Genomic DNA, 25,804 nt, shown 5'->3' with positions numbered 1-25,804 from the left:
TCAGTTTGCAGTAGGGGATTTGCCTTCCTGTCAGCTCTCTGAGAACCAGGTATATTTGCCCAAGGTTGTGGGGAAGGATAGAAATCCTGCTTTCAAGCACGGGTATCATTTAACCTTGATAAGAAGGCAGGTAAAGCATTTTTTCTGAAAGACGGCTGTGGAGAACAGGGGAGTCAAGTCTTTCTAGCCCTACCCAGATGGGAAAAAACAAGTCATTAAAATCTGATACCTACCTGCTTTTAATGAGAGAAATGTTGTTCGAAGAAATAATCTCAGTCCTATCACCACCGAACTATTTTCAGGAGCCATTAGCCTTTCACCTCCTCATATGTTTTGTCTCTTACTTTTGATCTCATTCAGGGAAAACGGCAGTGCTGCTGCAACCAGAGATTTGGGCTTTAATCAGGAGCTTACTCAGTCATAGCCGTGCTCTTTGCAGCCGTCCTTCCCAGGAAATGACCCCCAAAACCATGGGGAGTGGGGTGGGGAAAACAGCAATTAAAATCAAGCACTTGGCTAAACGTCTTTAGTCACGTTTAGCTCTTCACTGAGCCAGTACGGGTATTCTCAAGGGTTCTGCAGTGCTCCCTTCCTCTTTAGCCTCTTCCCTCTCCCCAGGAACTCTTGCACAGGTGCTGGGGACAGGTGACTATGAGCTCCCAGCCTGAAAACTACAGGCACAAGGCAGTTGGGTTTTTGCCTGGAAGAAGCAAAAAGCAAGAGCCAGCTGTGGAGGGATCCTCTGAGCTGCACCGAGCAGTCACAAACTCTGGCTCCATTTAACTGTACCTCAGTGTCAGGTTGTGTCTTTGCTGTGCTCTCTACTTGAAAGCTGTTCTGATGTAGAATAAGATCCTTGATCCAGGCATGGATGCTCCCACAATCCCCCAGCTGGAAGGGAAAGAAGCCGAGTTGGGTGGTTTTGGTTTTGGACAGTGGGATCAGCAAAGGAAGGCTGCAGATGACCAAGGGCTGCTAAGGTTCAGCCTCATTCTCTCTTTCTTCAGTGTTTATCACATTTTGTTCTTTGTACCATTCAGAATAACGTTTCAAAACAAAACCAGGAATGCAGGCTTGAGTCTGCTGAGACAAGTCTGTTTCTTCTGCCTCATCCTGCCAAGGAGCCCACTTCTCCCTATAAAATGCTGCTGCTGTTATTGCTGTCCCTACACTGTAACACATCTCCGGAATCATCAATGTTCTTCAATATTTTCTGCCTCAGCTCCAGCATGTTGCATTGGATGATCTTTCATGTAGATTTTTTTCCTTGCATCTGTTAAATTCAGACTGGGATCCATTTTAATGCCAGGCCAGTTTTATTTCAAAAGTTACCCATCATCAGTACATAAGGATAAAGAGAAAAGAGTGAAAGAATATCAATTATGAATGAGATATAACACATACACATTTATTTCTATGTTGCTGGTCCATATTTATTTCTTCTCTTTGTCTATGGATATCAAAAGCACCCAAAAAATGCCAGGAATGCCACGTCCCACTGATGTTCTCCTGACAGGACATTCAGAGCAACCCACAGCAACAGCTGTACTGCCTATTTATCCTGGAGCAGAAAATTGTACATGGCCTGGGACAATGGCCGACGTCACCGACCGACACGGGGGCCACGTCTCTGTCACGGTGGGAACAGTCCTTGCACTCCCCTGGGCTGTTTGTGTGCACAAGAATCATGCTTATCATATTGCTGTAACACAGCACTTTGCATCTAATTTAAGCAATACTGGGGCTTTTGTTTGTCTCACGAGGTCTAACCCGCAGACAAAAGCCGTGGTCCAGCCTGAAGGTTATGAGACGTTACCAGACATTCATGTTCACACATACACGCTCCGTCAGAGGAATTTATGGCCATTACCATGTTCTCTAATGAGTACAAAATGAGACCATTACATATTCACATAATTAGTTTGACAGATTTTCATTTAAATATAAAAAGACTTCTAGTCTTCAGAGAACAAAAGGAGGGGTTTGTTTCCAGGGCGTTTTTTGACTTGGCTTTGCTGGAGCAGGAGGTTGGGAGTGACAACTGAGGGGAGACAATTTAGTGTGAATAATTCTCAGCTTTTGATTTCATGTTGCCATTTCTTTGCTGTTTTTCCAGTTCCCCTGGAGCACCTCAAGGAGAGTTTTGTGATGGGGCCTTTCAGGTGCAGCCAGGAAAGCCCAAGTGTCATTTTTTGTTCTTGGATATTTGGGCATCAGAGAAAAAGATGTGGCTTTTTTTATTAATTTAGTTAGAGTGATTTCTCTTTGGAAAGGTTCACAACAGCTCACCAGCTTGCTCTGTACCTTTTCCCCTGCCTTTTTCACACCTCTTTTACCTGTGGTCACTTGTCCTGCAGGTTATTTATCTTTCTGTGTTTCAAATGCACTGTTGGCGCCCCTTCAGCTGTGTTTTTCCTGAATTGGTTGGGTTATGCAGCTTCTTCAGGCATTCGTGGAGGAGCACTTGCTTAATTTCATGTCTGGGCTTCAGAGGCCACATGCTGGCCCAGTCATCTCAGCATGAGGAACGCTACATGTGACACTTTCCAAGCAGGAATTCTTAAAAGTCAACATGAGGTGTCCTCCAAAGACCCATGCACGTACCCAGTGTATCCAAACCCAAACTCCTCGGATTATGGTAGATTTGGATTGCTTTAGGCTTGGATGATACAGTAGTATAACTGAGCAGTGCCCTTAAACCATGTAAAGTTCCTTTGGTTCATAGCATGCGTCTGTGGGGCCACTCACCTTTGTGTAACCAGCCCGTGTCCTTATCGGAGCTGACGACGTTTGTCCCTACACAGGGGTTACATGCTGGGAGCCAGGACTAAGTGCACAGCTACTTTATTTACACATCCAAGTGCCTCTTGGATGATGCTGGTAAATTCCAGGACGCTTGAGGTTCCCTGTGACATTTCAAAAAACAGCTTTTGTGAGAGAAGATATTGAGCAAAATCCACACGGGCTCGGTTGTGACACTTCCCAGCCCTCCTTTTAACCCGGTAAAGCTCAGGGCCCCCTTGTCCTTTGGTTTCCTGTGAATGTCCCACCCTGGGATGTGCTTGCCACACATTGTGCCCAGCTGAGAGTAGGGAAAATTGTATTCACAGCTCAGACACAACCACACTGTGGAAATAGAGCTGTGAACTCGTAGAAAGCACAAGGCATTTTGGCACTTCCACATGCTAAATCCTCAGAAGGACCTTATGTTCATCACCTGAAACCCCCTCTGCCTTGTTCTTCCTGGACATTGCTGGGTAAAAAGTGACCTTTTAAAAAGTGACCAAGTGCAAATACAGCACATTTGTGTTTCGTTCAGGATCCAAGCACTTTTATTCCGTGGTTTTTAGCTCTGTCTTCCTTGTCTGGCATAGACTTTTTAGAATGATGGCATGAAAAGGAGTTTGAGCTTAATGATGAATTAGTGCTATTGGAATTTGAACTGCTCTTGTTTTTCAAGTTATTCTTATCAGAGAGGCCTTGTTTCTGGAAGGGGAACAGCGGTGGCTCCGTTCAGTAAAGCTGACAAAGCAGGAAATGATCACCAGCCCTTCACAAAATCCTAACTGAACATTTACGTAGAGCCACAGTGGGAGAGACCCAGACCCATAAATCAACCTATTAAACCTTCAGACACGAATTTTTGGAACCTCCCAGGCATTCTTTTTCCTGCTGCTCTTAAGAAGTCTTTTAAAGGCACAAGCTTCATGATGTCATTAAGGACATGAGCAAGTGATGTTGCTCCAGGCCTGGAATCAAGGCAGTGGGTGACCCTTACCCCTCCAGGAACAAATCCCAGTGACTTCAGCCCTGGCTATTTATTAGACAAAAGCACAAGGTGACATGGGGTGCCAGTTTATCAGGCAGGAGAGGTGGTCATGTCTGTGTAGGAAGGGTAAAATCTCCTGGATTGTTTTAAGAAGGTCTGTGCTGCCTTTTATGGCAGGGTGTGAAGGTTAAGCCTGGCCTGAGTGGGTGGTTGAGGGGAAGCATCTATCCTGATCCATCTATCCAGAGCCAAGCTATCATCTTTTCACAGTCCAGTTCTGCACTGTGGAGGACAAGAGGCAGTTTGGTATGTCTGAAATGGAGCCCTTCAATAAGCCCTGTGTGCAGTGTTAGTATGTGGGATTACCTCGTGCTCTGCAGAGACACAACAACCCTTCAGGGGAATGTTTAGGGGCAAAGAAAAATAGAAAAATACAAACTCTCACCACTCCACATTTAAATTTGGGGGTAAGGTAGCTAGTATTATTCCTCACTGTTTAATCCCCATGGAAGATTAAGGAAAGGATAATTAATATCTGCTGTTAAAAAATCAGCAGTATCCTTCTTTTCTCATAGACAACATTTAACTAAAGGCCTCTAGTTACATGTGTAAAGCCTGATTAGTACGTGTGCAACTATTAGAGGGCCAGTATGCCTGGGTATCATTTCTGTCTGTGCCACATACTCACTGTGGGATGGGAGGCAAGATGTTTACTGCTGTGAATTGCCATTTCTCTGTGCAGGCAGTACATGTGACAGCCTTTCCTAAGGCCGGGGATGTTGTGAGCCTTGATTGCCATGTGTGGTGCACTTTGCAAAATACCCTGCGCCACTGTAGGTATGAAAAGGCAATTAAAAGAAAAATACAACGTCTTTCTCTCTAATTTTCAGAGGAATGTCTTTGTACTTTTGGTTGCTGTAACCGCAGCCCAGATTTTCCTGCTGAGTAGATGGTAAGAACTGCTTCTTAGAAAAGAAAATATTGCCTTCCTCAGCTGCAGTCACCCAAGAATGAGCCTTTGGTAGCTAAAAAGAGGAAAGATTCTTCATCATTCTCCCTCCCATCCAAGGCTTGGAAGATGGGGCTCTGCTCACAGGCCCAGAGTATTCCTTCATCTTCCTGCTTCACCTCTGCCTCAGTGACTGAGTGGTTATTCTCTCTCTGGGATGGGGCTGCCGCCATGAGCACTACAAATGTGGCTTATAATTCCAGCACCTCTGAAAGTCTGGGTAATAGAGACCCCAGGTGCCTATAGCTCTCCCTAAGTGTGAGAATATATAGGACACTGGTCTGCTCCTGTCATCCCAGTAGGCCCTTGGCTGAAAGTTTCCCTGCTTAACTTGAGCTCTCTGCTGGAAATCACTTTGAATTCCAGCATTTTGATGTCTCTGAGGATTCTGCAGCGCTTCTCAGTGCAGTACTCACAGGGTTCCCCAGGAATAAAGAACACATGACAAAGAACCATAAAGGAGGTACCATAAAGCAATTCTGCTGCAAAGGAGGGCCCAGAGAAACACAGCGTTGTGCCGTGCTTCATATCTTTGCAGTTGAAGATAAATCATAAGCCAAGGGGCTGGAAGCTTTTACAGCTCCTGGTGTAGGAATGGGTGTGGGTGGGTGTGGGCACATGTATGGCTTCAGAGTGAACCAAAAGGGAGCTGTGCTGAGACAAAACCGGTGAGGAACAATGTGGAGTTGGGTTTTGCTCTGCAAATTGCCCATTTGTCTCTTGGGGTATTTTGTTCATTCTATAATTTACATACATAAGGCCAGTGTGTCACAAAAAGCAAGTTGCAGCTCAGACAGGTCTGTGGATGGAAGTAGGGAAGCAAGAGCCTCTTCCTCTCCCTGTGCTGTTTAGGAGGGCAGCAGGAAGTGCTGACTGACCCTGTGAGTGGTGGTGCAGCTTGAAGAGAGCTGAACAGCCAGAGCCTGGGCATCAGGAAGAATTTCTTCACTGGAAGGATTGTCAGGCATTGAAATGGGCCACCCAGGGAAGTGGTGGAGTCACTATCCCTGAAGTGTTCGAGGATGTGACACCCAGTGCTATGGTTTAGTTGACAAGGGAGCGATCAGGCAAAGATTGGACTTTATGATCTTCCAGCCTAAATGATTCTATGATGACATTGCTGCACACCACATCCAGCCTGTGATGTGTGTGGGACATGAGGAAACCTTTCCAAGGGCTTTTGCCTCACTGACAAAATCAAGCACTAAAGGAAAAACAAAGGGATGGACTGGGAAATGCAGCAAAGTCCCAAGAGAAGAAGTGGCTGATAAAATCCCTCATGCATGTCTCAGCACAGTTTCCATGGCTAAGGGCTCTTGTTCTCCTTCTGCAGGACTGCATGGACACCCCTCCCTCATGGCTGCAGTGGGACTAGTCAGACAGTAAGGACTGCTCGTGTGAGTAAAGCCTGCAGGCCTGAGCTGCCTGCTGAGTGCTGCCCACGCGCCTGTTTATTCTTCCCAGTACTGATCTGGGCCATGAGCAGAGCACTGTTTTCCAGGGCCCTGAACCTTTTAGCAGCAAACAAAATGTTAATTTGAGCTGTGTCTTATGACCTTGTGACCCACAACATGCTCTGGGGTGAAAGGTGCTTTGTTCCTTGTCCCAGTTTTGTCAGAGCCTCTGAGGGACGGGCAGTCAGATAATGGCCACTGGTCCAGCAGTGTCAGCTGTACTTGGCGCTAATGACCAGTCCCGAATTTCAGTTTTAGCAGGTGGCAGGCTGGAGCAACTCCTTTGAAATGTCTTAAATCTGTTTTTACAAATGGCTTGGTCAATTTCATGAGCTGGTTCCTGCCCAGTGGGTGCTTTGGATCAGGTCTAGTCCTGCAGTGCTGGAGTGAGGGGATTAAGACCAAACACTTTACAAGTGAGCAATGCCCTGCAGAGAGGTGTGCTGGATGCAGGAACCAGGACTCTGGCTTAGAATTATTGCTCATTGTTATCTGCATGGTTGTATCTCATACAAACAGGTGGGTTACGAACCAGCAGTGCTTGCTGCCATAAAAGCAGAGCAAAATCCGAGGCAGGCCCAGAGGCAGCAGGAATCTCCAGGTATGGCGTCAGGCAGTCAGTCAGTCGGCATCAGCCCAGAGGGCATTACGGGAATCTGCAGAAATGATTCACTGCTTACTGCTGACAGAGTGTATTGCCTCTGAACATTTATTTCATTAGTGACATTTCGTGTGACACTGCTTTTGAAAACTGACATTTTGCAAAGCGTGCTGGTGGGTGACAAACGCCAGTAGCTCCAGTTCCGTGCTGGTCAGAGGTGGTGTCACTGACCCTTGCAGCCTTCCTCTGCAGTAGTCCAGACGTGGGAGATCCCATTGCACTCCCAGCTCTGCCCCTCGCCTCCAGGGTGGCACCAGAGTTGTGCTTCACCTTTACCTAAAGAAAAGGCCTAAGAGCTGAGCATTGTTTTTTCATAGTTAGGGTGGATGTAAGAGAGTCTTGCTTTAATTTCAAAGTCATTCACATGTTTTCTGTCACGGAGCTTAACAGACAGACATCTTTCATCTGACTCACCCCTCTGTGGGGGGAGTGAATGAGACTTTGTAATAAATAGCTTTTTAAAAGAATGAATAAGGGTTCCTAGTTACCATAAGCTGCCTAAGACGTCTGAAGGATCTTATCTTTTTAATGAAAATGACTCTGGTTTAAATTTGCCAGCTTGGAGTTCATGTTGTCACATTTCAGGTTCCTTACCAACCTTTGCTCTTAGGGGCTAGCATTCCAAGCTGGATTCACTACAGATCAAATTTGCTTGTTGAGAAGATTTTTATTTTTCAGCATCACTGCCATTCCAGCTTCCCTCCAGGGAAATGAAGAGTGCAGTGTAATAGCTGCTGCTGGGATTGCTTGCTGGCAGTCACAGTTCATGCTGAAAGGAGGTGGTGTGTGGTGATGCTTCCATAAGGCAGCAATGAGTAAAGTTTACAACAGTTTTCCAGGAAAGGAATACACTGGTGGCCTTTAGGAAGATTTCACTGTGATCATGCACAGCTATGCTGCTCTTGCCAGTTCCTGAGCTCTGCCTCTCGTTCTTCTCCTTAGGCAGATATCCAACATTTTGCGAGTTCCTTCTTTTAGAGTAAGAGAAGGGAATGGGGTAGAGACTTGAAAGAAGATCCTTGAGAGCTGTCCCCATGTTACACCCCAGCATTAAAAAAAAAACAAAAAACAAAACAATAAAATGCCTTGACTTTACTGCTAGCCTAGATGCTTTAAGGTTAGGCCAAGCAGGATTCCTGATCTCTAAGAGTACTCATCACCTGCCTTTAACACCTGACACGAGCACAGGACAGGAGGGTGGTGGGGACGTCTCTTCCTAAAAGGAAGGGCAGTATTTGTTGCTGAGGTCAAGGGACCAGCTTGCCTCTGCCAGATTGGAAGCACAACCTTTCCAACCAGTTTGTCAGCTCAATTGTTTAGCAACCTGCTTTGTTTATGCTATAAAACCTGGCTCCTTCGTTCAATGTGGAGTGCCAGAGGGCACTAGAACAACAGAGTGAGCTGCTTTAAATCCTGTGCTTAAACTCCATCAGGGCTTAGAGCTGTAAAGAGAAGGTTTCTCTCTAGCTGTTAGATTTATTCTCAGTCACATTCCTGTGAACCCAGTGGAGGAAACAGCCTGAGCTAATGGGGTGTGGCTGGAATAGCCAGAGCTCCAGAGCCAAGACCCAAACACATCCTGCACCACTGGGGATTAAAGTCAGGCTGTCAGCAGGGCTTTAACTCCCTGCAGATCTTTCACCTGACATTGTGTTTAAACCCTTTTGGGCTCTAAGAGAAACAAAGGTGAATTAGAGGGAGATTTTCCTTGAAACCTGAGCTACAGAGTTTTGAAGTTTTGTCAGTGCTCACCTTGCAGCATCCTGCAGCGAGTCTCCAGCAGTTCAGTGAGTTGCTTCAGGCCTGGAGGTCGCGAGGTTTCCTTTATTCACAAGTACTGATGTAGCCAAAGGCAAGCCAAAAATTAATGATTTAGGTTTCAGTCTAGCTCTGGCCCATCCCAAAGTCTGGCAATCGCTGCCCCCGTGGTTTCACTGCCTTTATCTCTTACTGGGGGTGTTTGCTGGGCTGCTCAAGCAAAAGAGCTCGTAGAATATGATTCACCAAAAGAAGTGGTTCTTGAATTACCCAGTGCCAAATATTCTGGTTTGATCCAGCAAAGCTTTTCAGATCATGATCAGCTTTAAGAGTGTGAGCAGTTGCACTGAAATGCTCTGGATTACCCTGGTGCTGGTGTGGGGACAGCGGGTGCAGCCTTGCAGGATCAAGCCCTTGGATACAGGGGCCAGAGGCCATGTGCTGGAGGAAGGGAGAGGAGTCACTGCCAGCAGTCCTGTCACAGAGTAGCACCCTGGAATTTAGGGCAAAAGCACATTGGACTTTTTTGTTTAATGCCAATCTGCCTGCAGTCCTCAAACTGTGTAAGCCAAGATCAACAAAGGAAGCTAAAACCTCTTAACACTGGTTTCTCTTTGTTGCTGACAGTGATGTCAGGCAAAAAATCAAATTCTTTCTGGGTGTCAGGTAAGTCAAAGGCTACAGAGTGCCGCAGAAAGGGATTCTTGGGGATTTATGTTCCATCAGCAAGACAAATGATAATTAGAGCCTGGATATTTCTGCTAAGCTGGGAAACAAAAAAGAACCGTCTTAATTCCTTAAATTCCTCATGCCAGGCTGTAAAATATATTCCATTCATGCCTGTGTCTTGCTGCTTGTTCTCTCTGTGTGTCTTTCTTTAGCATTCAGCCACCTGTTTGTAAGCAGTGTCCTGCAGGTTCTCAGGGCGCTTTCCTCCCCGCTCTGCCTGCCCTTGGACGTGCTGCTTTGACACTGAGGCCTCCTTGTCTAGGGGAGACAGTCCATCAGAGCTCCCTGGCCTGCCCCGCTCCCATAACTTCATTCTTGGAAAGTTTCTGAGTTTCCCGGGTGATAAAACATGGGCAACATTTGCTCTGACCTGAATCATTTCTGAAGGCATTGAGTCCTGTTTTGTTATGAAGGTTAGTCGGGGTGGGTGGTGGGGCATGAGAATTCCCAGTGATGGCAATTCCTGACAAGTGTCAGGAAGTCGCTGCCTGCACCTTTCACGCTGCAGGATTGTTTTGATTAGTTTTTTAGTGCATGCTGAAAAGTGCATTTGACAAGCTGAGGGTGAGAGACGCCAGCAGAACAAATTGGCACGTTACAAGATTGTCTGCCATGGCTTGGCCCCAGCTCTCACCAAAAGGGGAAAAAAAAAGGGGGAAAGGAAAAAAAAATCCAAGCCCCAGCTCTGTATATACAGCAGCTATCAAACTGTCACAGATCACCACTGCTACAGCTGGGGTTAAAATAATATAATAGCAGAGTGTTTGCTGGTCTTGTAAAAACCTCCTGGCATTCACTGGAGACCAAACTCATGAATCAAGAGGACAGTGTTTAAAACTGTTAAAAAAACTATCAAATGACAAAAAACCCCGCACAGTAAATAGCTCTGGAATGTTGTGGGTTGACTGTGGGATTTTTTTTTCATTTGCTCTGCATTATTTATCCCCTTAAAATTAATACCGTCTGCATGATGGGTGGCTTGGGGCTTAGAGAGACTTACAGAGCAAGTTCACTACCAGTTCTCAATTACTGTGGAGTCTGATTCTGTTCTCATTTACTCTTGAGTACATGGGAAATGATTGTGTTCCCTTTGATATGCAGGACATAATAAAACCTTGAGTGTCTGTCCTTTGCAAAGAGAGACCTAGGCCATGCCAAATACTCTCAGTCAATTTATTTAGGTTTTACTGCATTTCTGGTTGTGATGACATGCTGCATCTCTGCTCCCAGCCCAGCTCACAAGACCAGCATACTTCTGGCAGAAATGAAAAAGCTTCAGGTTTGAAACTTTGGAAATATTCAGTCACATGTCCAAGCATTAATAAAAAAGCCCAACACCATTTCCACCCCGAGCGGTGTTGCTTGGCCAAGCCTGGTCACAGAGCAACCTGCACAGGACACTGTGCTGTCAGTTCCCAGATCCATGGCAGAGGTTGGGTGGCACTGGCTTTCCTCCTGAAAATAATAATCATTTTATGCTCAAAACCAAAGAATTTACTTTTTAGCTTGAAATTTTATTTCCTCTTCGGAGCATGAAGGATTAGGAACAGGATCATTTAGCAGTCAGACACCCATCATACACACTGACTTGGCCTTTCCTGAACCTTCCCAGCACACTGGCAGCTCCTGCCAGCGCGGCTGAAGGTCATTCTGCAGCATCCGTGCCATGAGGAAACAGGAAGGTCATAGCTAATACTGTGCCAAATTAACAGACAGGTTTTAATTCAACACCAGTCATGGATGAACACTTGCATAAGGAATCCCGGGCCTGCTTCAAGCAAGGCCCCTGGGCATGCACTTCAGGCTAGCCTAAGTACAAGTGCTTCCTTGTGTTGTGTCTTGGAAGTGATGAATGCTGAGGTGCTTTCGTGCCCTCTTCCCAGAAATCATATTGCCTTCAAAGAATGGGAATTTTACTCTGCTGCTGCTGGAAGGAGCTGGAATGTTAGATGGGAACCTTTGTGCCCTTTCATAACATGAAGGGAAGGGAAAATGCAGTTTTTCATCTGAGTAAACTGCTTTGCATGTAGGTTCACTGAGTGAAGAGTTGTATTATAAGGATGTTAATTTCTCTTTAGCAGTGGTGAGACCCTGTCCAGCAAAGTGTCTTGTGAAGTATTAACAAGGTCCTGGTTGGCATCCATGGGGATTTTAATCCAGTCTGTAGCTGCTTTCAGCATTAGCAGCTCTGGAGATGTATCCGGGGAGGAGGGAAAAACCATACCAGGCTAATTTGAGAGAGCAGCCGGCTACCTGCTAGGGACCAGCAGTAATTAAAAACATTCCTGTCTCCAGCACAAGGTCTATAGATCTCTCTTGGCTGTCTGTAATTAGAGATGTGGAGTGAATATATTGGTTTGGGAGTGGGATTATTTGTACTTTCCTTGTTTCTGGTCCTCCTGTTTTATGGTGACACGTTCTCTGGGACATGTGGAGGAGTTCAACATCCAGAGTGATCCCAGAGGGAGCAGGTTGAAGATCAAAGAGGGAGCACTGACCTGCTGCATGTGTACCCTGTAAAGAAAACATGCTGGATTTCAGCACATGGTTAACGAAGCTGGAGGTGCCCTGATCTCTTGTTACTGATACAGTGAGGAAACACAGCCTCCTTGCATGGGGATGGCAAAATGACCATAAATTTGGCAGACACACACTGTACCAGGGCAGTGGAGCTGAGCCTGTGATGTGCCTTCATTTTACTTAACCCTGTTTCCCATCCCAGCCCTGACTCACAAGCTTTTCATCAAAAGTGATCCTTATCTTTTCTCCTGCTTTTCCAAAGCTGTGTGAGTGGCCAAGAAGGACTCTTTGAAGTCAGTGGGGGCTGCAAACTGCTCTGTGCTTTGGAAACTCACACCCTGAATTTAGGCACCTGCTTTTAAAGGACCTTCATCTATAAATTCAGCAGTGCTTCAGCTTCACTGTCCGTATGGCAGGTCAAGTAATTCCTGCTTCCTCCAGGATCAGAAATGCCCTTATTTAACTTAATGTGGATGTGCACAAGATAGGCCTAACTGAGGCATTTCCTTCAGAATATAATAAGGTATGAAATCCTTTTAATCAATGTTTTAATGTGCTCTCTATGAGACAAGTATTGGTTAATTTGATAGGATAGCACCAAATATGCACAGAAAGGTTATCCTGTGTGATTCTGTTAGGTGACCTTTTCTCTAAGGATTCCCTTGTCTGCCTTTCTCTGTGTTTCTTTGTGGTTTCTCTCATTTCTTCTGGCGTTTCCTTACTAATTTCATCCTACTGCTCCTTTTTAATCCCTTTCTCCCTGGGGCAGAGGAGAAGCAGCAGCAGAGGAGGAGCAGAGGGATACGTGTGACAGCAGCTTTCCCCCAGTCAGCCCTGCAGTATCAATCCATACCAGGGAGCACAAGGCTTTCCCAGGACTGGTTCTCATTGCTGGAGGAGGAAAGGCAGTGTCTGAAGAGGCAGTGTCTGAGCCAGGAGGGATCAGGCTGTTACCCAACCACGCTCCTGATGTAAGGGCTGGGCTGAGAGCATCCCTAGGTGTGGCTGTGAAACTGGCAATAAAATCTGTTTCTGAGCTCTCTTCATTGAAACCAGGAATGAAGGGACAGCCACTGGCATTGCCTTGGCTTCCTTTTGCTGTCATTTCCCAAGGAGCTGTGACTCCACTGACACTGGAATAGGAGCTTTTACAGTTCTAAGATAATTTCAGGCTCTGGAAACAAAGTGTCAGATGAGGTTTGGCTAAGCCATCCATCCTTTGTGCAAGCTGGTGTGTTTGAGCTTGGACAACTCAGGATCACTAAAACACAGGCTCCTCCCTTAAGTTCAGAGGGATGGCAGTGCTTTTCTGGGGAGTAACGCGAAGGCACCATCTCCCTCCTGCATCCCTTCTGCTGTTGCTGCCCTGCTTTAGTCACCCGGCTCTGCTGTGCTCGTCTCATCAGCTCGGTGCCTGCAGCGAGGGCAATTCCAAAGCCGTGGCTGGCTGGCTGCTGGCGAGCTCTGCTCTGTCATTAAAGCAGCCAGCCTCTTAAAAGGGTGAGCGGGGCTGGCTGCTCTGCTTCCCTCCGTGCCCCTGGCCTGGCTCACCGTGCCCGGCACCAGCTGCAGCGCTGCCCATGCAGCCGCACCTGCAGGCCCTCAGGAAGCTCCTGGCCCTCTGGAGCGCATCCCGACGGTGTGTACCCTGTGGCACTGCACGCCCGCCTGGGCACCGGTGCCTTCTGCTTCCTCACCTGTCAGGAAAACTTCAGCTCCCTTCGGTGGCAGGGGAGAGCAAGGCTCTGCTGCTGGTTTTGTCCGCCTGCTTTGGTGAGGGATGGGACGCTCGGAGACTCGGTGAGCTGGGACGCTGCACTTTGCTGTCACCTCTGGTTCTCTCTGGTGCTGTTTGCTTGTTCTTTTAGGCGTGAATGGTGAGCACAGCTGGATCTGTAGTGCTGACACAACCAGCTGGGCACAGGAGGTGGCATTCAGCTGCAAGGCGGTGCCAGCCTGCCCCAGCCTGGCCATGCTGCTCTCGGCGGGCTGCTCTGCTGGCTGCTTTGTGTGGTGCTCTGTGTGTGCTCCATATTGTGAGAATGTGTCTTTCTGATGTTTAGATGATGACAAGCTGATCAGAACAGCATCATATCACCTGGGAGGTTAATCACAGGTGGCACTGTGTCGCTCAGACAAGTCCGGCCTTTGTGTGGCTGCTCACCATCCCTATCAAGTGCATGGTGTTTGCTCCTTTTCTGCTGCTGTGTTTGTCCAGGGCTGGGGGTGATATTCAGGAGATCGCTGAAGTACAAAAGGCTGCAGATAGATGTGTTTTCCAGAGCTAACTCTGAGTTTTCAACCCTTTTGATCCAATTCTAGGAAACAACTTCTTAGCCTTCACATGGGTGCATAATTAACTGTGGTGGCGCTGAGGGTTTTCACCCACCAGGAGTTAGGGCCTAATGATACCAGGTGTGCAGCAGCCTTGTTTTATAGCAACAGAGTATGTTATAATTTAAACTTGACCTTATGAAATTACAGGACACCTTCCTTTTCTGCCAGGGCACTGTGCCTGCCAGTGGCACCATACTTAGTGCAAATTATTCTGGGGTTTTGGCAGGGTGGCCTCTCTCCTTTAGAGCAGATTTAGAGCACGGGCTTGTTTTCAGCCATGAAATGATGCCTCTTTCAGAGCTCTGTTGTCACGTAGTCTTGAGTTACTGTGCAATTCCTGAAAGCACCACTGTTGAAGTGATTACTTTCCTTGCAGTCCAAATATCTGGGAATTAAGATATAGCTAGCTTGGCTTTTCAAAAGTACTTTCTATCCATGACAACACCAAGGAAATTATTGTGAGCTTTAGTTTAGACATACTTGTATGGAGGCATTTTTACTTAGATGTCTAAGATGTTAGTTTTTACCTGTTTTACCCAGCTCTGGGTTATGTCATTCTGTACCACTCAGAGAGTCAAGTGTTTTTTTTTTGCTGTTTACTCGATAAGCATTAAGTGCAAATTCCTCGACTTGGCCTCTTCCAATGTAAATAAACCAGAATTTGTTTTAGTGATGGAAGTTAACAAGGGTTTAATTGACGTCAGCACAGGGTGAGCAACATCATGGTATCACAGCATCAAAGTTAGGATGTGGAGTGGCTCCCTGGGCTTTTCCCTCTGCCACAGCTGAGGATACCTGGTGGGAAATGGCCAGTTCCAAAAGTGCCATTGCAAAACCTCTGGAAAACCCGGATGGAACTGCTGCATGGAAGCAGGCAGAAAGGTTTTTGAGATCAGTTGACTTGCAGGTAGTGACTTCATTCCTACAGGGGAAGCAAAACTTTGTCCAAGGGAGTTCAGGCACCTGAGCATTTAGTCGGCAGGTTTTGAAAGTTAAAAAAGCAAAGGTTAGTGTAAGTGTGCCTTTACACATGTGGTAGGTGCAGCTGTCATTGCAGGAAGGCGTTGGTGAGGTGTCTCTTTGAGGACTAATGACAGGGCAGAGCAGACAGAGCGTGGCTGTGTGGAACAGCCCCACGTCCTCGGAGCAGGCACAGACAGTAACTACAGCTGTGCCTGACACAGGCTTTACCACAGGCTCCTTCCTGCCTGCTGCAATTAGGCAGCTCACAGGCTGCTGGGTCTTGGCAGAGACTTTAACAAGCTCAGCCTGCTCTGAGATAGGGCTCAGAGATCTTCCTGGGGGATCTCACAGGATAGCAAATGAATTTTGCTCATCAGCACCTTGACAGTGTCTCAGACCAAGTTCCTCACTTGGCGGGAGTGGTGTGGTGCAGTGGTTTTGTTCCAGTGCTAAACACTTGGCATTTGAGGTTCCTGGTTTGGCTTTATGGGTTTGCATAGATCTGGCTTGCTAAACAGCATCTGCAGGAAATGGAATTACTCTTCTTACCATCACTTTGGAATAACTGCACTTATCCCAAATGTATTTTAGATCCAAATATATGAAATTTGGATCAACCTCAGGCATTTTCTTTCCCAATTGATCAAATAATATTCTTCCTTCCAGGAAACAAATTGCAGTTGCTTGAGGTCTTGTCACAGAAGCAGAGTCCCTGTATATGAGGGACAGTTCTGACTGAGGACAGTTTCACAGACCTAGACAGGATCAGAAACTTCAGACTCCTTATACTTTTGAACCGTTTGTCTTCATTTTCCCTCACAGCATTCAAAACTTCTATCTCTACTTCTGAGCCTTGATTTCTGTGCTCTGGTGACCCTGCCTTTCTCTCCTGGTTTCCCTGAGCTCTGTCAGTAATTCAGTGTAAACCACCCCTCATTGCAGCAGCAATTCTCAAGTGACAGCAGCTCTCATGAGCTGTTGAACTGCTGCCTGGCACACAGGAATGCAACCAAAACCTCCACTTGTTTCTTAAACCTTTATCAACCCATTCAAGCAGGAGTGAGCACTGACCTAGAAATGCGGCAGCTGCAGCTCTGGCCGTGGCTGCAGAGTCTCTTGGTGACCTACTTTGTCCCAGCCCGGAGCATCCTGCTGCTCAAGGGTGGGTCCTTCCCAGGAAACTCATTGACAAATGCCTCTTGCTGCTGAGGTTTCAGGGCAGGCTGCACCTGAAGGGGTTAAACAGCTTAGGAACCTTCCTGAAGCCCTCCTCTTTTACACCCAGCTGTTAGCCTGACCTTATCTCTGTAGTTACTGTGGGATACCTTGGACATGCACTTAGGAAGCCCCTGAGGGAATTGCCCAATGTAACCAGCACAGACCAGGTCAGAGAACTCTCTCCTGTAACTTTATTTTGGTTTAATCATCTTTCTTTGCTTTCCCATTTTGGTTTGTGCAGAGCAACAGTGACATCCATTGGCTTATTAGGTGAATCCAAAGTCCTTTACACTCACCATGTATTTACTCAAGGTGGAGGGCTGGACCAGAGCGTGTCTGAAAGATTATAAAATGCTGAATTCTCTGAAAAACTGTTAGCACTGCAGAACCAACACAGGTTGGGAAAAGTTAGAACAAATTTGCTTTAGCTCATTCACTCATGATAATATCTAAAATGTAAATTGCTACAATAAAAGACTGTTCTGTTTTAAAACTGCATCCTTTATTGAAGACATGAGAGCTTAGAAAAAGAAGAAAATCAGTAGAAGTTGTGGGGGACGAACTGACAATCAAAGGGTTGTAAAAAAACCCAGTGAATGAAAGACCAAAAGTCTGAAATAGAGGATTCAGTGATGAAAGAAAAAAAAAAATAAACACAACTAAATAAATCATTCATGTGAGAGGCTGATCTGGAGGATCCTCATTCCATTCCAAAAAACCTGAAAATGGTTCAATTTCTTTTTAACCATGTGAGTGAATCAGTGGCCATTTCCTGCAGGTATTTCATTGAACAGAACCAGTGTCTGCAGTAAATTTTTGACCAGCTGTAGTTACAGTCCCACTCCAAGGTCCAATGCCTTGACCTGGCAGGGAGTCCCTGTGAGAAGGAGGATTGAACTCCGAGCCCATTGGCCCAATTTTGTTGCTCCACAGCCCAGCACAGCTCTTGGGGTTGTGTCTGCAGCCAGGTGCAGCTCCTCCCTGTGACTGGGACACCTGGGACTTGCACAGACAGCAGGGGGATTTTGCCTTCCAGAGCCACCAGAGACAGAGGAGAAAGGGAGTTATGCAGATTGATACCATCTGATCTGGAGTCTGGTTCATAGCTCTTAATTAGAAATGAATTTGTGAGTGCTGGCCAGAGCAATCATAACTGAAGGGAGCCACAGGTTCTCAGCAAAAGGTTTTCCATTCCATTCAGCAGCTTTGGAGCAGGCATCATGTCCACAGCACCTAAGAGGGATTTTCCCTTTATTTGGAGTTTAATTTCAAGTGGGAGAGCCCATTAAACATTCCCAGCTGATGCTCAGTGTACTGAGGAATTTCAGACTGCCCTTTGTGGATATGTGCACAACAAAGAGGAGGGGAAATTCATGAGGAAGCTTTGCCTCCTATCCCTGCAGACTCCAGCATGCTGGAGATGCTTTCATCCAGTTTATGTTATTTTAGCCCTTAGAGTCTCTCTGCTTCATCTTCGTATCCCATTGATTGCCTTTGGCTGGCTCACAGCTTGAAAATGTTTCTTCTTGATATTTCAGACACTGACACCTCAGTCCAGCCAGAAGTGTCCCTTTGGAGACCCTCTCTTCTCCCTGCCTGCCTTTGGGGACTCCTGTGGAGGTTTCTTGATACATTCATTCCTCACTTTCCCTCCTCCTTGGGAAGTGCCTCCATGCCTTTCCATGGCTGCAGCTAATTCTAGGGCACTGTTGCTGAGAGAGGAGGACAGAATTTATTTTTTTTTAATCTCTCTTAGTCATTCTCTGGCTGATCTCTCTCTCACAGCTGCTTAGCAGGTTAGCTCCACACAGCACTTGGGTTTGCAGGGCCCGATCTTCCCAAACGCTGGAATTCCCCTGGGTGTTGACTTTTTGGTGCCTGTTGAGCTCCTTTTGTCATTCCTGCAGTATGTGATTTCACGGGGAGTGGCTGGCTGCCGGCTCAAGTTCCTTTGGCTATCCTGTGTATACATTTTCCATGATCAGAGAGGGAGGCCGGCGGATAGAATCCCGCTGTTTGCGGATAACAACGGATAACATTGCTGTGCTAACAGACATTTGCATGGCAGATATGAAAACAGCCCCATTCATACCCTCCTGTCGTGGTGCTGGGTCTTACAGCTGCTTTGAAATTTGAGGTGAGCTGGTGCTCCATTGCATAAGGCACCGGCTTTGCCGCGGCTTCCCACGGGTGCACTGGACTTACCCAGCCCTGGTCAGCCTAGCAGGAGGGTCAGCACTGCCTTCCCGCAAAGCTCCCAGCAGCCTGGGTGAAGTTACAGGGAACAAGGTTGCTTGTGGCTGCCTTGTCTGCAGATTTCCAAAGATGGAAGGGAAAACACTGTATTTGCACTCCAGAGCAGGCTTAGCCCCATTCTTGCCCATACACTAGGGATAATTCAGCAAAACACCACAAACATCCAAATTCCTTTTGGTAAGGAGTAAGCCAAAAAGGTGGGCTTTTTTCCATGGAAAATACTAAAATTTCAGTGAAACCCAGAATGCCCCCGAAGTGCAGTTGCATGTCTGGAGGTGTGGGGGGATAGAATATCAGGAAATAAAGATAGTGTAGAAAGTAATTTCACCCCTAAGGAGTTGCAGCTGGGCCAGTTACCAAAGGTTAGGAACAGGCCTGACTTGACCAGGCCACAGCTGTGACCAGAGAGAAGAAGAGTGCTGTGAAAGAGTGGGCTGGGTGGTTGAGAAGGGAAATGGAGTCAGTTGGCTACTGTGAAGAAGAGTCAGTGCTCTGAGGAGCTGCCCACCAAACCACACCAAGGAGGTGTGAAACTTTTGTGATAAGGAGACAGCAGTGTGGAGCTTTTGTGATATGATGACAACACGGAGGCTGCGCCGAGCAGTTTGTGCCTGCAAGGCCGGCGCTCAGTCAGCCTTTCCAGCGAAGACAAACAGGGTTATCTCCTTGAGTGTGCTTGGAGCCGCCATGAAAGGGAGGCTTTCTTTCCCCTTTCCGACAGGAACCAGGCCTGATGCTGTCCTGTCACACCAGGACCTTGTTGTGCCTGTTTGTCCCCAGTTAATGACATCCGGTGCCGATTGCTGGTGTCACAGTAGCTTCCAGCACTGCCCACTCTGGTACTTGATTTTTCTTGTGCTGTTACAACAGATTGCCAAAAGGCAGTCGATTTGAGGCAAGCTTTTAATTGGAAAATGCAGCCTGACCTGGGATCTTGCTGGGAGCTACTCTGAGACTTGCCCCGGTGTCTGAGGTGGCACAATGTGGCCCATTTCTCTGCCCTGCCTGGGTTATGGTGGGGCCAAGTCTCTGCCTGGGGCTTTCTTTGCTCTCCTGTGGCAAAGGGGAACAGCTCCCAGTGTTTCCTTGCTCTCACATGTTGGAACTGTTTGCACATTTAGAGCAAGTAATGCTTTATTACTGTTTACATGAAAGGAGGAAGGCAAAATAAATTAAAAAAAAAAAAGGAGAGCGAGAACATCTTGTGAACCTGCTGTTCTCAGATCTCTCTGATAAGGACAGTTCCAAGTGCGTGAGAAGTTTCCTACTCCAAGATTTATTTATTTGTGAAAGAAAAGCCACCTTCATCTCATTATTTTATTTTCAATACAGGTTTTAATTTGGTGAGAAAATATCTTCCCCTTAAAGAACCTATTCTGCCTCATTAACTCCTATAAAAAGCACCCCCCAAGCTTGAAATGTTTAAAGAAGCATAAATTAAGGCTAAGTTTGTTGTTTGCCGCTTGAATCAACAAACAACCTTAAAAAGGACTCACAAAAGGTTCTGTACACTAAATTTATTAGTGAGCAGGAAAACAGGCCCTCAGCTGCAGCCTCCTCCCCTTCCCAGCCCCCTGGATTTGAATTGGGGTAGGTTTTTGGAGTGACTGGTTTTGTTTACAGTGTCTTATTCTCTTGGGCAGGTTGTTGTGGTCCCATGGATCTCTGTTAGACTTTTGTGATGCAGCTGAACTGAAGTGACTTGGGACAGTCTGTTAATTAGGTCTTCAAAGCCTTCTTTTTTTCTTCACTGTACAAATGTCCTTTTTCCCTAAATCTTTTTGTCGGTAGCTCAGAAGAAAAAGAGGGTTTTTTCACTGCCAGAGAAAACTGTCATTCTCTCTGCCTTCCTTTCACCTCTCTGGGATGTTGGAGGAAAAGTGGATTCACATCTATTTTCTGCACTTTTCCTCTCCTTGGAATGTTTAAGAAGCCTTCTACTATTTCCTCTTTATGCCATCATCATGATGTGTTTCTCTCTTAGGGTTATCTCTACACACAGAGAGGTGCTCACAGTGACTGTGGTACCAAGAACTGAGGGAAAACTTGGGGGCATAGTCTAGAAAGTTTCAGTGCAGAGGACAGGATAGTTGAGTAAAAACACCAGGAATTATCTTCCCTGAGTTGGCACACGTGAATACGTGATTTCTTTCCAAATTCCCCTTACAATTTCCTCATAACAGTGAACTTCCATAGAAACCTCTTGCATTCAGACTAGGTTCAATCTTAAACTGATTTTTCATTGGGTTTATTTGGGTGAAGTCTTCGTGAGGAAATTTAATAATGGGTTTTATTCATTGCTGCAGGATTTGGACTTCCTCATTTCTTATTTTTTTTCACAGCTATCTTAAGTTCAGTCTGAGATATGCAGTGTAAGAGAGATGCAATAAAAATCCTTTTTGTTCACTGGAAAAAATGGCCTTGACCCATTAGAGAGCGATTTGATATTTATCTGAAAACCTCCTCACCTTCCAGGAGTTAATTTGACTTGGAGATGAGCCAAGACAGGGAGTTTCTCTAAACTTCTCCCAGCTTTAAAGGCATGGATTCAAAGAGTCCTGGCTCTGAACAACTCATGGTTCAAGTTTTCCAAACCAAAAGGCGACTGGGCACGTTTTGGAAAACCGGAGCCTCCCTGGGAGTTCTGTTCCCCCCTGATTGATGGCCCTGGCTCCAGCCCCTCTGTGCTCTCACTCTTCATGGTCTGTGGGTAGGTCAGCACTGCAAACTCTCCTCAAAGGAAATCCTCCTTCTTCAATGCAGCCCATGGTTTATGTCAAAACCCAGTTTCCGCTGTGCATCCCACGCCTTCCCTTCCTCCCCCAGCAGACGTGACAAGGGTCTTGCATTTCACACCAGCTGCCTGAGCAAATGCAGGAGGGGCCCTACCGTGCTGCAGCCTGGCATCTGCAGTGCCCAGCAAGCCAGGGGCATGAGGAGCAGCCACAGGACAGGCTCCTTTGGGGCTGTTTCATGTCTTCTTTCCATCCTTCAAATAAGAGCTTATCCCCATCTCTGTGACCCAGCCATATCCCAGGTCTGTGTCCAGCAGCTCATGTTGCCAGAAACAAGAGGCTGGGAAAACAGGCAAGTGTGGGATGAGGGGGAGCACAGGGATCCAGGGCCACTCTTCCAGAGCCAGCACTGTGGGCATGTGGTGCTCCTCGCCCTCATGGCTTTATTTTACCAGGAAGAGGGAGCCTTCCTTGGTTATCCCATGTCCCCAGGAGCACACTGTTCACTGGGCATGGCAGTACCAGGCATCCAGCTGCCAGGGAGATGGGCAGCTGGAGAGCAGGAACACTGGAGGAGTTCTTGTGGTGACTAGAAAAAAAGCAAAAGAAAAAGGACTCCTGGATGAACACCTGAGTCCTCTGGTTCCCCACAGCAGAGCTGTTCCTGTCATCTCTGGGAAGGGATGGGATGTGGATGTACAAATCCCAGGGCATCTTCAGCTACTCCCAAAGGCAAACAAAGGCAGTGTCATCACGGTGGTGTGTGCACAGAGTTTTTAGGCTCTCTGTCCCTGTTGCAGCCCAGCTGGCAGGCTCTGGAGCTGATGGCAGCAGTGTGTATGCTGCCAGTTGGCTGTGATGTGGGAGCTGAAGTGAAACTACCTGCATGCTTTTCATCCAGGTGGGAAAGGGCAGGGAGATGGGCAAGGGCTTCACTAGACCTTCCTGACATCAACTCATATTTGTCTCTGCCATAATTCACTCTGCTTCCAATGCAACTTGCTGCAGCTGGGAGACAGGTCAGGAATCCATCTGGGCACTTAAGGGTCCAGCTCTGATTTCTTCAGGTGTTCTGTAAGTCCAGCCATTTTCAAAGCAGTGAGAACAGCCGCAGGACAGAGGAAAACTTACAAAGACCCATGATTGTTGAGAGAGATTATATGACCTCTGCTCTTGAGCTTAGATAGGATTAAACTGCCATCGGAAGCAAACACCAAGTTAGGAAGCAAAATCCTGCAAAAAAAAAAAAAAAAAAAAAGGAAAAAGCCCTCTGAGTCCTCCCCTGGTTCTTACCCCTTGCAGGATATGATATTTGATACTGGTGTCACAAGAGTCACCCGGTGGAGAAATCCTGCTTAGTTACAGACATTCTTTCATTTTTTTGTATGGAAGTGCTTTTCTTTCCAGAATAAGCACTGAAGGGCACGTAGGCTGGTCCAGGTGGAAAGAGTTCTGGAGGTAGCTCAGTGACAGCTGAGCTGTGCTGTCCCATACAGGACATGCCATCTGGGGCTGCTCCACCTGAACAGGGAACAAACGCTTTTCTGTTGAAGCAGGATCGGGAGGGAATTGCACAAAGGCCAAGGTGTGACCAGGATGGGTTTAGCTGTGTAGGGCCAGTGAGGCATTCCAGCCAGGACACTGGCAGGAGGTGAGCTGTGGACACTGAGCACCTCTGAGACGTGGCTGCCATCAGCCAGAGCTCCGTGCAGCAGCTCAGCTCCACCGTGTGGGTGTTTGACCCACGCCCCATCAGTCTGGAAGGGAGGCCATGCTCGCTGCTCCAGGGCAGCACGGATTGTGTGGAAGGTTTCGTTTTGTCAGCAGTATGAGCTTGTTGTGATCCCTCCCAGTGAATTCCCACTTGGATTAGCTGCCTGTCATCTGCCTCAGGGCGAGTCCCTGTGCTATCCTAAGTGCTGTCATGCTTCAGTAAATAGTCCAAGGTTATGGGGACCCTTATGCTACGGTGGTAATGTTTTTGTTGTTGTTTTTATCACAGAAGGACAAGCGTTCATGGGTTTTTATGATCGCCTCCCAAAGCCGGACTTTGTTTCATTGCCTGGTAACGTCTGTGACCCTGTTTGCCACTCGGTATCTTGCCAAATGGCTGGCCAAGATGCAAAGTACACTTCAAGCGTTTAAAATATCAATAAAACCATCTGGAGTCATTTCACGGTGCAAATTATCATGGGTCCTTCTGGGTCCTAGTGGAATGATCCTGAGCAGGTGACATACACTGCACATGCTGGTGTGGGAATATAGTGTTCCGTGTAGCTTTCCGGTCAGGGAGGGGAGAAATCATGCCTTTGGGAGAGGTGATAGCAAAAGCCATGCCTCCAGTGGGTGACATCTGCACAGAGGGGCTCTGCTGGCAGCAGGGTCACCCTGGCTGGTGGCTATAGATGTCGGCTCTTGAGCTGGGTGATGGGTGTGCTCAGCTTGGATCAGAAGGGGCCTCTTGCTGTGAAAGGGGACAGGAAGGCAGGCACCACCACCTGAGTCATCCTTATTCCCAGGCTGTTTAACCCTGCTTCCCAAACCTGCCCTTTTGTGTCACAAGGCAGTGATCTGGAGCTGCTGAAATTATTAACCCATCCTGATGACACATCCCCTTAGACACGTGCATGGGAGGGGTCTGTTGTTGTCCCCGGTGGAAATCCAGGTGTGAGAGCTCAAAACCATGGCAAGACAGGTGTGTGACAGCACCCCAGGTTTTATACAGACCAATATCCTCCCTAGGAAGCACAAGTGAAAAAAAACCCCAGGAAATGGCCCTTAATCTGCTGAGAGAGGTGCCACCTCATGATGGGTTTCATCATGAGGACTCAGAAGTAATGCTCACTGCCTTTGTAACCTCACCTCTGTTTTTTTTTTCTGCATCTGCCACACTGGTTTATCACTATGATTTCTGCAGCTGATGAAGTATTAAACATTTCAGGCTGCTGATTATGAGTGTGCAGGTAGGGAGAGAGACATGAACATGAAAAGTAGGGTGACTGAGCATAATTTCACCTGACACAGATGCACCTGTTCAATATTTTTCTTCAAATTAGACCAACGGGAACCATTTTAAGCTAGGTCAGAATTAAGTTACATATAAACAGAAGTAAAATTATCTATGCAACATGTTGTGATAACTTAACAGTGGGTGAACAAATGGCTTCAGGGAGGCCAGTGCCTCTTGTGAAGAACATATTGGGAGTGGGATTCTTTCCTGTTCACAATAAGATTACATCCTTTTCTCTCTCTCTATAAAATATCAGTCTCTTTCTATATAAAACAGGGATATCTTTGGGTGATGTTTGGATATTCCTGGATAAAAGATCCATTATGGGCCAGATACATTGTGAAGAGCAACTTTTCCAGCACCTCCTTCAGTCACCTCTCTGGGTTCAAAAGGTATTTTCTTTCCCTCACATTTCCCCACTTGCCATCTTCATTCTGCACCGCTCTCTGGTGTTGCCATCAGCTTGCAGAGGAGTTTGAATTCAGGGGTTGTTACAGGGGCAGGCGCTATATTTGCATCCATGTGCAAATCCAGAATACGGGGGTCAACATGGAGCCACCCCTTGAGTGGAAACAGCTCCCAGATAAAAAACCAGGAGGGTACAGAGCAGAAAGGGAGAGGCAGGTGTTTGGCATCAAGAGGGCAGGAAGAAGGATGGCAAGTGGCAGGGTGGGAAAGTAGAAACTGATTCTGTTTCACCTGCAAAATCTGTCACCACTGGGAAAGGCAAAATGAAATCCTGCAGTCCTCAGCCAGGAAGGCTTCCACACCACCTGGCCACTTCAATTCCTAGGCACAAACCCGCTTGGCTCCATAATAGCAGCGTGCTTGTTTCATGCCAGCCAAAAGCAGGGCATTACAAGTACAAATTCTTAATTGAAACTTGAACCCCTTCCGTGTGTAACACAAATCATTGTGTAACACAAATCATTGTGCAGCGTGAAGGATTTTCTTTAGTTTTTCACAACAATACGAGAAATCGAGAAGGTTTATTTATCTTGTCAGTTTCCTTTGTGAGACAGAACAGTTCAGCTGTGTGTAGTTTTAAAATTAATTTAATACAACTCATTTGCTGGTTAAATGTCCCGTATGAAAGGAACCTAGCGGGTGACAGCAGGTGCAGTTAAAGCCACCACAGCAGTAACGTGGCTTTGCTGTGGCCCGTGACCAGCGGGCAGTCGGAAGCACCCGCAACAGCTTCGTTTAACAGCAAGGTGCGACTGGACTTTCGCAGGGAGCGGGAAGGAAGAGCGGCAGGGCTTTGGAGGGAGCGCCGTTCTCTGAGCGCAGCTCGGGCGGAGCTGGCCGGGGATGGGGATGGGGATGGGGCTGCGGCGGGACGGGCGCCCTTGCGGGGCGCTGCGGGCTGCGGCCGCCGTGCCGGG

The 25,804-nt window shown here is 47.0% G+C and overlaps 1 protein-coding gene across 4 annotated transcripts in view; it reads left to right on the top strand.

The window, feature by feature from the left end:
• SHROOM3 (shroom family member 3) overlaps positions 1 to 25,804 on the top strand; it is a 110,834-nt gene that overhangs the window by 45,432 nt on the left and 39,598 nt on the right. The window contains exon 2 of one of the 4 annotated variants that reach the window (XM_039709473.1): positions 6,112 to 6,175. The exons of the other annotated variants lie outside the window; for them this stretch is intronic. The gene's annotated coding sequence lies outside the window, so the exon portion shown is untranslated. The remainder of the gene's footprint in view (positions 1 to 6,111; positions 6,176 to 25,804) is intronic. 4 annotated transcript variants of the gene reach the window in all.

This window comes from Passer montanus, unplaced genomic scaffold (assembly GCF_014805655.1).
Source record: "Passer montanus isolate IOZ18808 unplaced genomic scaffold, ASM1480565v1 scaffold210, whole genome shotgun sequence".
Classification (NCBI taxonomy): Eukaryota; Metazoa; Chordata; class Aves; order Passeriformes; family Passeridae; genus Passer; species Passer montanus.
This window is presented reverse-complemented; position numbering and strand designations above follow the sequence as displayed.